Source organism: Colobus angolensis, unplaced genomic scaffold (assembly GCF_000951035.1).
Source record: "Colobus angolensis palliatus isolate OR3802 unplaced genomic scaffold, Cang.pa_1.0 Scaffold56, whole genome shotgun sequence".
Taxonomy (NCBI): Eukaryota; Metazoa; Chordata; class Mammalia; order Primates; family Cercopithecidae; genus Colobus; species Colobus angolensis.
This window is the reverse complement of record NW_012119154.1, coordinates 10,335,856-10,348,339: the sequence shown is the minus strand read 5'-3', so window position 1 is coordinate 10,348,339 and position 12,484 is coordinate 10,335,856.

The window sequence follows — 12,484 nt, the reverse complement described above, 5'->3', positions numbered from 1 at the left end:
AAGAAAGAAAGAAACCATATAAACCATATGGGGGAGGTACCTAGCCTCGCTCAGCATGAACATTGCCCAGGATTCCTGATTTTGTCCCAGCTCATCCACTTCGGAATTTTTATGTTTATTTAAATATTTTTTCATTAATTTATTTTAATCTTTAAGATTGCAGTTTTTATGCCATATACATCAGCATTCTCTCCCTCCTACCTCTAGGAATCCAAAAATAAATAAACATGGCCTTGGTGCTGGCAAAACTGGCAAGTGTGAGCAGACAGTTCCTGATTCCAGGAGTTTTCCTGTGCTACTGCCCACCCGCCATGCCTGGTCTCTTTGGAAGTTGTCATGCACCTATTCCTATTGAGTCTACTGGACTTCTTATTCCACTTAGTTAACTACTGTTATAGACTGCACGAAGTAGGAAATGGGTTTTTGAGTAGTTTTTCTTATTTTTTTTTTCTTAAAACACTAATAAATGTCTGTTGCTTCATCTGCCTGTTGGTTGCCTGATTCAGTTACTGGAATGAAAAGTCCTTACTACTTCTCTTCAGTCCCTATACTCATCATTTTGGGTTTCCTGTCATTGTTTGAAGACAGGGTTTCATTCTGTCATTCAGGCTGAAGTGCAGTGGCATGATCATAGCTCTTGGCAGCCTTGAACTTCAGGTCTCAAGAGGCCTCCCATCTCAGTCTCCTGAGTCACTAGAACTACAGGCATGAGCCACCATTGTCCAGCTGGTGCTCATATTTTATTTCATTCCTATCAAAACCAGCTTGCTCCTAATCCCTTCTTATATTCACCTTGACATTTATGGGATCCACTCTGCATTTGTTGCAGAGGTTGGAAGGATTGATTTAGGAATTCTCTTAACAGGACCAGGGAATTTCCTGTCATTTAGGCTTCTGATAAGAAATTACCTAACTCTTTGTTTTGATAGCTCACTCATCAACTCAATTGCTTAAACAATTGATAAATAACCACCTTGTTGATCTTAGAAAACAGCCCTAATAAATTTGACTTTTGCTTATACCTTTATCTAAGACTGAAGTTAGCTCATAGCAACTGATTTTTTTCCATTTGGGTACAGGAGAGGGATGGGGAGGAACTAAGGTAAAAAGAGGGGGAAGAAAGAGGAAGAAGGTACCAAAAAGGAGGATCTAATACTGGATTTCAGTTCCCACTACTGGGAAATGGTTCATTTCCAATTCTGCATTTCAAGAACAAGAAGGCTTTCTGGTGGTTTTTTTTTTTTTTTTTTTATTCTCTTTGGATCAGTATGAATCCTTAGTAGCAATATATGCCTTCCTATACTTAAAGGGTTAAAAGATTTGGGAAGTGAAATAATTGTATTTGAGGATGGTTACAAAGTCAAGACAGGACAGTTTAAATACATTGTTCTGCCGATATAATCCAAGCCTCAGAATCTGTTACTTAATAACCTGATGGCTTCACTTAACTACAATCGTTCACTCATTAGTCCATTCATCAGTCACTTAGAACTGTGCATTATGATTTTCAAAGTACTTTCTCCTCCCTTGTGCTTGATTCCCATGAAAATCCTACAATGTACTCCCTTTACAGAAATTGCCATTTTAGAGAACAAGAAACTGAGACCCACAGGAGTTAGTCAGTTGTGAAGATTAAACCGAAACCCAGATTCTCAGATCCCACATTGAATTCTATTTCAGTTTTACCTACTTTAATTGAATCAACATTTTCTAAGTGAGCACCATGTACTGAACACAATTCTATGAAAACGAAAACAAAGTACCTCTGTCCCTGAGGAGCTTATAGCTTCGCAAAGAAAGGCAGAGAGCAAGGCTTGGGTGTGGAGGGAGGAAAGTGCATGGAGAGCAAGGCTTGGGTGTGGAGGGAGGAAAGTGCATTGATCCTTGGAAAATGCTGAGGAATCTGGTGTAGAAAATTGTGGTGGTAGGAGATAAGACTGGAAAGAAGCCAGAGGACCTGAAGGGCTTGATTGATTGATTCATCACCAAATCATCAAGTCTTCTTCATATGCCTTCCCAAATTGTGGCCTTCATTAGCATCATTACTAATATTTTTTCTGTCCCATTTTCTACTGAGCAATTTGCTGGCATTTTAGTGCCAGTGCCCCCAAAGGGCAAGGTTGGTCTGAACAACCTGATGTTTAGACATTGAAAGCTGCTGGACTTCAGCTAATTGTAACATTGCTAAAATCTTGTCTGGTGGCATTATGCATGTGCCATTATGTCGTCTTGCCGTTGCCTGGCCACAGAAAATAAGTGGTTACAACTTCCGGCAGACAGACCCAACCCTGAGGCAGGATGGGCCATGGAAACTAGGATGCTGTGGAAATTGGGCTGGGTGCAGAGCTGGCACCTGGAGATATCACCTGCTGTCACTCTATCACCCAAAGGTCTGGAATGCCCAGAGGGCTGAGGTGAACTTGGTCTTAGCTGAGTAGGCATCAGGTCAAGTCCCTGCTAGGGGTGGTGTTTGTTTCTGGAGTCCAGACTGTGGACATTAATTGAGGTTGGCTTTGGAATAGCATAATGCTGGGTGATCTGTCTGTTCGTGGTAGAATGTGATGGGTACCAAATGCAAAAAGCTATCAAAATCAGGATCCAGGCTCTTCAATGAGAGGGCTGACAAAAGTTAAGCAAGAGTACAGGCCTGTAGTCCAATATAGGGCTCTAGTCTCAGTGGGGGAATGATCATTCTTGTAGTAAGGCTCTGGCCTGAAGGCTGAGACAACATGGTGAGGATGGTGTAGAGAAAGCTAAGGTTCTGTTGTGTCCCAGGCTTTTGCAGATCTTCCTGCATTAGGTGCTGGTTGTCACTCAATGGTATGTTGACGTGGCTGGGTTATCCATCATTCCAATAAATACTAGATGAACCACTCCAAGTGGCTGAACCGGCACAGGGAAGGACTCAATGCCTCACCCTGACGGGGGATTGGGGTCAGGGAACAGCCTCTGAGAAGAGGATATAGAGATTTACTGGGAGCAGAATCCGGACATTTGGAGGTCAGTAGTCCTGGCTCAAGGACTATCTTTTGCATAACCTAAAGCAAGTTTCAGAACCTTTCTGGGCTGTTGTTTCATCAGTAGACTACGTGCCCTGTGGAGTCAGGGCCCCATATTTTATTCATATTTGTTTCACTAGCATCTAGCACAGTGTCTACCTCACAAGAAACAGTCAGTGAAATGCATGTTGTTTGAAGGAGTGAATGTGAGAGTGAAGAGAATGAACTGAGCATGGAGAATCTCATCAGCAGTTGAAGGGAGAAGGGCCTTATCAGGCCCATATGCTTCTTACCCTCGCCCTTAGATTCTTTTGCCCTCTCTTCTCCTCTCCTCTCCCCTCCCCTCCCCTCCCCTCCCCTCCTCTCCTCTCCTCTCCTCTCCTCTCCTCTCCTCTCGTCTCCTCTCTTCCCCTCCCCTCCCCTCTCTCTTTCCCTCCCCTCTTCTTTTCTTTTCCTTTCTTTTCTTTCTTTTTCTTTTTTTTTGCTCATGCTTTTCTTTTACCACAGCCTTTAGATTCTGATGCCTACCCTCATGCCCTTCTTTAAGACCAGAGACACAATGAATGGGTCTTCTTATCAGCTCTGTGATTCTCTGATGAACAAAACATTGAGATCGTTCACTTGAAACTTTTTTCCTCAGCATTCACTGACCAAACCTTATAAAAATGTCAAAAAGTCACCTATAGCCCCCCAAAAGGTTCTATCTACAAGGAGAGCTCATGAGTGGCCTCATATAATAACCTGGAAAACCTTTAACATTTGCAAATGCCATGAAACACCAACAAACAAGATAATCACAGTATGATCAAGGGTGCGAGACCTACAGAGCCTACTGCATCTCATTATGGTCAATGTGTTCAGAAAGGGTGACATTTTGTTGGCATGGAGACAAATGTCTCCTAAAGTGAAAGGCCTTCTCCAAGAGTGTGTGGACACATTTCACTTTTGCTGTGGTGGTCCCTAAAGATGTAGGTGGTTTCAACTTTAAGTAAGATATTCAAACCTGTGAATAAGGGGACTAATTGTTTGCATTTAAAATACTTCAATTAGGACTTTTTATTTCTTGAGTGTGTGTTTGTGGGATAGATAGATAGATAGATAGATACATAGATAGATAGATAGATAATAGATAGATGATAGATAATAGATAGATGATTGATAGATAGATAGACAGATAGATAGATAGATAATACATATTAAGTGTTGTGGAAGATAAAGAAAAGAGTAAAGATGAGAAAAGCGTTCATAATCCTGCTACTCTAAGAGAGCTACTGAAAATATTTTTGTCAATTGTGTACTATTGTTTACATCCAGTCTATTTTCTACTAAGAGTATATTTTTAAAAATTGCTGTGAATACAGTGTATACAAATATTATATAGATATGCATATATCTCTATATACATATTCTACTTCTTTCCACTTTACATATTACCATAAGTATTTTTCAATTCTAGTTTTTTAGAAATTAGTTGTATTGTAATTTACTTAATCATTCTTCACCCAACACTCTTTCTTCCAGCCTAGTCATGATAGGATATATAGGTTGTTCAAATGCTTTGCTCTTTGTTCAAATTTTTTGTTCTTAGATACAGCGCTAGGATGCATATACTCATTCATTGATTTTTCCTGTATGTTGAATTATGCATTAAAGACAGATTCCTAGAAGTGGAATCTCTGGGTCAAAGGGTCTGACTATATTTATGATTGGTATATGTAGCCAATATATCTTAAAAAGAGTCATACTAATCAACACAGTAGGACCTAGTCTCACTGCACTTCACCAAGAGTTATTTAAATGTTGGCTTTCACAGTGAATATAAGTGTTAATTCAAAGATCTTATAACTACTTGGCAGAGAGGCTGATACATGTCAGAAAATATGAAGGGAAGAAGAGAAGAGACACTTAAAACTCAAGCGCAACATTAGAAGTAAAAGCCATTGATAACTGACAATTGGTTAGAGATTTAAAAAGCATTTTCGAAGTCATAACGTACATTAATACAATAACAGGCTTCAGTTTACCAAAGTGGATACTGCAACAAAATAAATGATTCGGGGTGAACTGGTGATGGGAATCAACTCCACCACTTATTTGTTAAGTGGTCTTTGCAAATTGTTTTCCTCTCAGGACCTTTCTCAACTGTAGAACTGGTAAGCTGAAAGGTGAAGACAGATGCTTTCAGAATTTAGAGTATTGGGTTGTACTCAGATAATGCAGACAAACTCATAGGGTTAAGGGGACTGATAGGTGCTTCTCCTCTGTAGACACCCAGACTCACAACTCTGATGAGATCCACAGTTCTATTGGAACTGTGCAATGAAATAGCAGACACTCTTGGGGTCTCCTGGGGCTCCCCCAACTTCATGAATGAATCTCTAAGTTCTATATGCCCCATATAAACTGATGACAAGATCTTTGAGAACACTGTTTCCTTAGCGGGTTTCCACAGAGAAATTTTGAATATGGGGGTCCATGAAGTGGCTTGAGCCATCTACCCAAACAACAACATTTGGCCTTTGGTGCCTCCCTAGTGTTCTCCTGATGGTTATCCAGATGGTGGCATACAGAAATTGAGTAAATTAGTAAACTAAAAGAATAAATGAGGTGCTCCATTTCTCTGACTCTATTCTAGGAAAATGAGTGAGAAGCAGGATCTCCCAGATTTCAGGAGAGATCTGGGTCACTTTTTGGAGGTTTCTGGTATTGAATATATATTTATATATATATATACACACACACACACATATCTCCTCCAGGTGTGTATATATCTCTATATGATATATGTATCTATATATCTATCTATATGATATACAGATATGATATATAGATATAGATATCTCCTCATGATAATAGACTTAATTTTTAAGAACATGTTTCAATGAACAGAAAAATTGAGCAGATAGTGCAGAGAATAACCCTGTGCCCAGTTTCCCCTATGATTAACATAATACATTATATGGTACACGTGTAACAGTGAAACAATATTGGTACATTATTATTAACTAAAGTTCATCATTAATTCAGATTTGTTTAGGTTTATCTTACGTCTTACGTCTTTTTGCGGCCAATGATTCCATCTAAGACTCGACATTACATTAAGTTGTCATGTCTCCTTATGCTAATCCTTGTCTGTGACAATTTCTCAGACTTTCCTTGTTTCTGATGACCTTGATGGGTTTGAGGATTACTGGTTTTTCGTAGGACACCCCTCTACTAGAATTTGTCTGATGTTTTTCTTATGATCAGACTAGTATTATGAGAGCAGGACCACAGAGAGCAAGAATCATTTTCATCACGACATATCAAGAGTATACACTATCAAGGTGATTTATCATTGCTGATGTTGGTCTTGATCCCCTGGCTGAGAGAGTGTTTGTCAGGTTTCTCCTATTTTTTTCCTCTGACTACCTTTCCATATGGAATGCACTCCCCGGAAGGAAGTTACTATCTACAGCCTACAGTTAAAGAGCAGGGGTTTATGCTTCTCCTTAAGGCCAGCACATGTCCATAAATTATTTGGAATCCCTGTGCACATCTATATAAATACATTTGGAATTAAGGGATGTTTGTCTTTTCTCTCTGGTTTATTAATTTACTTAATTTATTTATATTAGTATGGACTCATTACATTTTTTCTTTTCTTTTTTTTTTTTTTTTCTTTTCTTTTTGAGACAGAGCCTCACTCTGTTGCCCAGGTTGGTGGAGTGCAGTGGTGCAATCTTGGCTCACTGAACCTCCACTTCCTGGGTTCAAGGGATTCTCCTGTCTCAGTCTCCCGAGTAGCTGGGATTACAGGCACACAACACCATGCCTAGCTAATTTTTGTGTTTTTAGCAGAGACAGGGTTTCACCACGTTGGCCAGACTGGTCTCAGACTCCTGACATCAAGTGATCTGCCCACCTTGGCCTCCCAAAGTGCTGGGATTACAGGTGTGAGCCACTGCACCCAGCCCTGGACTCATTAATATTTATTTTAGACTTTGAGTTATAATGCAAAATACTATTCTATTTTGTTGCTCAAATTGTTTCAGCTTTGGCTACTGGGAGCTCTTCAAATGGCTCCTATGTCTTTTTGAAATATCCCTCACCAATATAGTTTTGTTTTTGAATAATTCCTTACTTTAAGGTGCTACAAGAACTTCCATTCTCATTTGTGTATTTCCTGCCGGAGTTTTAGACTCAACCATTTCTCCAAGAAGACTTGGTTCCAGCTGCTGAGAAATGGCATTAAAACTGAGACCAGCCTGGCCAACATGACAAAACCCCGTCTCTACTGAAAATATAAAAACTAGTCGGGTGTGGTGGCGCATAGCTGTAATCCCAGCTACTCAGGAGGCTGAGGCAGGAGAATTGCTTGAACCTGGGAGGCGGAGGTTACAGTGGGCCGCAATCGTGCCACTGCACTCCAGCTTGGGCAACAGAGTGAGACTCTGTGTCAAAAACAAAAACAAACACAAAAATGAAACAAAACTGAGATCTGAGCACCAGGTGTGCTTGTTGCTTGTCACTGCTTCTAGGACAAATATATTTTAAATCTTATATTTTTAACACCAGCACACACACAACTACAATACAATTGCACTATGCATAAAACAATCATATATTTATTAACAGCATTCAATCATGGCGTCATAGGAGCCTGTGGTCCCACACTGGAATCCACACACAAAACTTGCATATGATGGTCATCTTCTTTCAGTCCTGTTAGGATTGAAACAGACAGCTATAGTCTCAGTGGAGATAATATCAAAAGTCTAATTTTATTTATTTATTTATTTAGAGACAGGATCTTACTCTGTGGCCCAGGCTAGAGTGGTGCCACCATAGCTCACTGCAGCCTCAAACTCCTGGGTTCAAGCAATCCTCCTGCCTCAGCCTCCCAAGTGGCTAGCACTACAAGTGTGTGCCGTCAGGCCTGGCTATTTTTTTTTTTTCCATTTTTTTAGAGACAAGGTCTCATATGTTGCCCAAGCTGGTCTTGAACCCCTGGTCTTGAGTGATCTTCCCACCTCAGCCTCACAAAGTATTGGGATTACAGTTGTGTCATTGTGTCTGGCCTAGAAGTCCACATTTGAGGCCTTCTTTGAATGTGCAGCCACAACAAATGGCTTTTGCAAGGCTGCCAACCCCATACCCTCTTTCCATAATATGCCATAAGAAAAGCATACTGGATTTAGAACTAGGGCCTGAAAGTTCTGAATCCAGCTGTGTTAGTGTTACAGCATATATAGCAAGTGGATTCTGTCTGGGCCTCAATTTCCAATGATATAAAATCAGGAACATCAGACTGGATAATGGCTAAAGACCCTCCCAGTTCTAGCACACTGTAATTTTCAATAGTCTTATGCTGGGGGAATACAATTGGCTCCCCTAGTCTTTGTATACAGGCCTAATATTCCAGAAAGTCTAAACCAGTGGAGGAATGGGCCTGGGGAGGTCGCTGCTGATAAATCAGAGTCATTTTATTATTTTTTGGGAATGCCAAAGCCTGTTAAAGGCTTTAGATCGTCTAGACAATTGGGCCTGAGAAACTTTAGACCTTTCTTTTTAAAGAATGAAGATCAAAAAAGGGTAAGAAATATTGATGGAAAGTATCTCATTGGTTTCACGTTCTGATATATCAAAACTTCTTCCTCTTTTTTTTTTCCTTTGGTAAGGGAAAACTCCTCATCTGTTATTTCCTCTGACTTCAAATAATTACCTTTAATGCAGTGATGGCTGAGCCACCTTTATGTTTCTTACCAGGAATCTCTCTCTAGGTTTTTTTTCTTTCTTTTTCTCTTCCTTCTCTCCTCCCTCCCTCCCTCCCTCTCTTACTCTCTCTCTCCCTCTCTTCCTTCCCTTGAATGTTATGATGTGTTTTTTACATCCACATACTACCCGGTGTACAAATGTCATCTCCTTCCTATCATTGATGGGGACAGTTTCCAAAAACAAATAGAAGGAAAATAAAAAAGAAAAGACACTTGGGAACTGTCACATTTCATTATGAATGCTGGAGATCAAAGGTGCAAGTTCTTAGAACCTGCTTCCTCCACCTCTTAACGTTTAAAATCTTCAGTTGGCTTCTGAACCCCAGCAAAATCCCAGACTTTGGTCTACAATTGGTTAAAAATTGATAGAGTGAGGATTCTGGGACTGCCTTCTTTACTTAGAAGTTTACATTTTAACTCCTTCCCTAGCCCCAGGTACACATATACACACAGCTCCTTTCCACTGCTCTTGCACAGTTCTGTAAATATGTATTGAAATGTAAAGGTAGAGAACTAAGCGCAGCCATCCCGCAAATCATTGAGGCTATTCCTTCACACAGCGGAGGAAACGGAGTCCTCACAAGTGGCTTTGCTCAATGTCCCATAAAGAGTTTCAGGCAGAGCTGTAATTAGAAACCAAGGGTGTGTGTGTGTGTGTGTGCGTCTGTGTGTGTATGTTTGCAACAAATACAGTGTTTTGTTTTGTTTTTTTCCTTCTCCCTACACTGTGCCCCTGTGGAGTTACATTTGTGTGTGTGTGCCTCTGTATGTACATAAGTTACACAGACACTGACATGTAGGAAACGTGCACCAAAGTGTCTGTCGTCTGACCTCAGGTAACAGTATAATGACTCGAATTTAAGGCAGCTGAAAGATTTCTGCCGGTGGAGGCTGAAATAAACAAGAAAAGCCACTGTGGAGATGTGAATGGAAAAGTACCGAGCCCTCCCTCCCTCCGCACATTCTTTCGCTCTCCAGCGCTCCCTGCCATCGAGCTGGCTTCAGATAGGCTTCTGCATGGTCAGGTGTACAAGAGGGCGGTGTGGAGAAGAAAAAAAAAAATGCAGGCACAACACGCAAATCAAGTTTTTCCACTTCTAGCCTTAGGTAGTAGAGACAGCTAAGTACAGCAGCCAGCAGCCCGGCAACGGCAGCGGGTGGACCAGCCACCCTGAGTTTACAAACACTGAAGCGCTTTCCTTCCCTCATCCCTCTCAGAGTCCAGCTGCTGCTTTCCTTCATGCTAAGGTTTCACAGGAAGTGAAAACTCTGCTATTCAAAACAGCCATCGAATGCAATAAACAAATCATTACACACCCCTTAACCCCCATCACTTCTCTATTTTAAGCTCCTGATATTTATTTCCATTTTAAGTAAGTGAGAAAAGTGTGGAAAATTAGTGTTTGGGGGTAAACTCTGAGACAGGCTGAAAAAATTTCTAAAGGAGAAAAAAAAAATCTCAGAACAATAAAGGCTAAAAGTGGGCAGCATATGGGTGAAAATTAAACATTGATACTTCCTTTTCAGAAGGTAGTAGCTGGAAATTATATATATATTTTTAATGTCTCAAAACTTTCTGCTCCTCTTGCTATGTTAAAAATGCCTTTCTTTCTCCAAAGATACTACAAGGAGCTTGTTTACAACAGCTCTAAATGAAGGATCTGAAATAAAATGAACAGGTAAAATTTAACAAGTCTGATAGATAATATCTCCCAAATCTATCAAAAATAGTGCCAAGTACTTCAGTGTAGCTGAGAGGCATAAATAAACCCAAATGACCATCAAAACTCATCATGGCTTGGAGTTAGCTCTGAGTTTTACAGTTTACAAAGAGACCATAGCAGCCTTGCTTTCCTTAGTTCTAAAAGGAAACAAGATACCCACCTACAGACTCAAGTTGTCAGGTTACCCTGATCCTCTAAAATGACAGAGGGCCAGCAAATCATGCAGACCCATTTTCAGTTGTGTTCCTCGGGTCACACATCCTCCTAGTGAAGACCCAGCCTGTAATCCTGAAAGAAGAAAGCCTAGAGGAGGTGATTGATTTGAAAACTTCTTTCCAGCTTTAAAATCTATAGTCCTGTGATGTGATATCTTAAAGACCTACCAAGGTGCCAGAGGTTCTTGATAGGTGAAAACAACTTCCTCTTGTGAGCCCCCTTAGAGAGAGGACAGAACCATGTTTGTTTCAAGGATAGGTTCTTTTTCGGCTATCACTGAATTGTGAGGAAGGTTTTGCAAGGAGGAATTGGATGTGAAGTCTGTTCTTTTCCTTAAATAGATGTAGTATTAGGACCAGGGTATTTTATTTTGTAATAAGGCTTATATTTACCCAGCGGCAATGATCAGGGACCTATTCTTATGCCCAGTCCACGAGGCAAAGAGGTTGGCCTGGTCCTCTATTCTGAGCATTAACAGCCAGTAACCATTAAATCATGGGACTAGGTGATTTGTAGTACCCCCAAGTCTGCAGGAATTATCCATATGACCCCAGACATGGAATCACTCTTTAGAGCTTCTTAAGGATGATTTAAAAGAATCAGAATACATTCAAGTCAGCCCTTTCTTTAATCCTATAACACGGCACTGCAGGAGTGAGAAAGGCCCACATCGTGATGCCAACTGGTTACTGAGGAGAGGTCAAGAACGAAAGAAGAAATGACATTCTGGAAGAAATTCAACTGGTATAATATTTGACAAAGTTACTTTCCTAGGAATTGAAAAGAGATTGAGAGGCGGGTGCACAATTTTCCTCACCATGCATTCAGTTGAAAGTAAAAAAGACTCACCGAAAAGTAAGTGTCTATCTTTAGAACAATTTCAATAATCATTTTCTCTTTCTTTCTAACTGGTCTTCTGTTCTGGTCAATTTCTTTCAGTGTAAACACATTGATTTGGCAAAAAGCAGTAGGAAAATGTGGCACTCTGGCACTTGGTCCCAGAAATAATGTGCTGGGAAGATCTGAGGTCCCTGGTGATGACGTTAATTATATATAAACCAGGCCTGGTGGGTTCTCCCTCTAGGGGCTCACTGCAGAGAATTAAAGAGGGCTGAGGTATGAGAAGGGTGAATTCCTTCCCAGCCCCCACTCTGACTGGTTCTACTACTGCCTTAGGGAGCAGATTTCCCTTTGCTCTGCAGCGCCCCCATGGGGCTAAGAGTGGAGTGGCAAAGGGAACACAGGAGGGACAAGCTGTGTGTGTTTCAGGTTTGGGGGGGGGGGGGGGGGGGCGCTGGATGAGGCTGAATGGCAGTTTTGACCAAAAAAAAAAAAATGTGACCAAAAACCAGAAAAGTAATCTTTTGAAGGACCAATAACAGGGTAGAGCCATACAATTCACATTCCAAACCATATAGATACATCTCAGAAATCCCAAAGTGCTAATTCCTCATAAAAGAAAAAATTATCACACATATAAATACACAAGGAAAATCCCTTCCGCAAAGTCGGGGTGTCATTTTGCATCCAGTGGGATTCATTTTAATCTCTTTGAAAATGAGAAGGAAGGGGACTCAAATGAAAAAGCAGATAGTCTGCCTTCTGGCAGAATAAATCTGAACTTGACAATATCATGTGTCTTTGGGGGTAAATCGTACATTTCAACAACAGTGACAGGATTAGGCCTATGTATATTTTTCAAAAACCCTTCACAAGACAGGCTTTTCTGCAGAGGCTGCAGTAATCCATCTGTCAATAAGTATTAAAATATTCAAATTTCACAGGGACA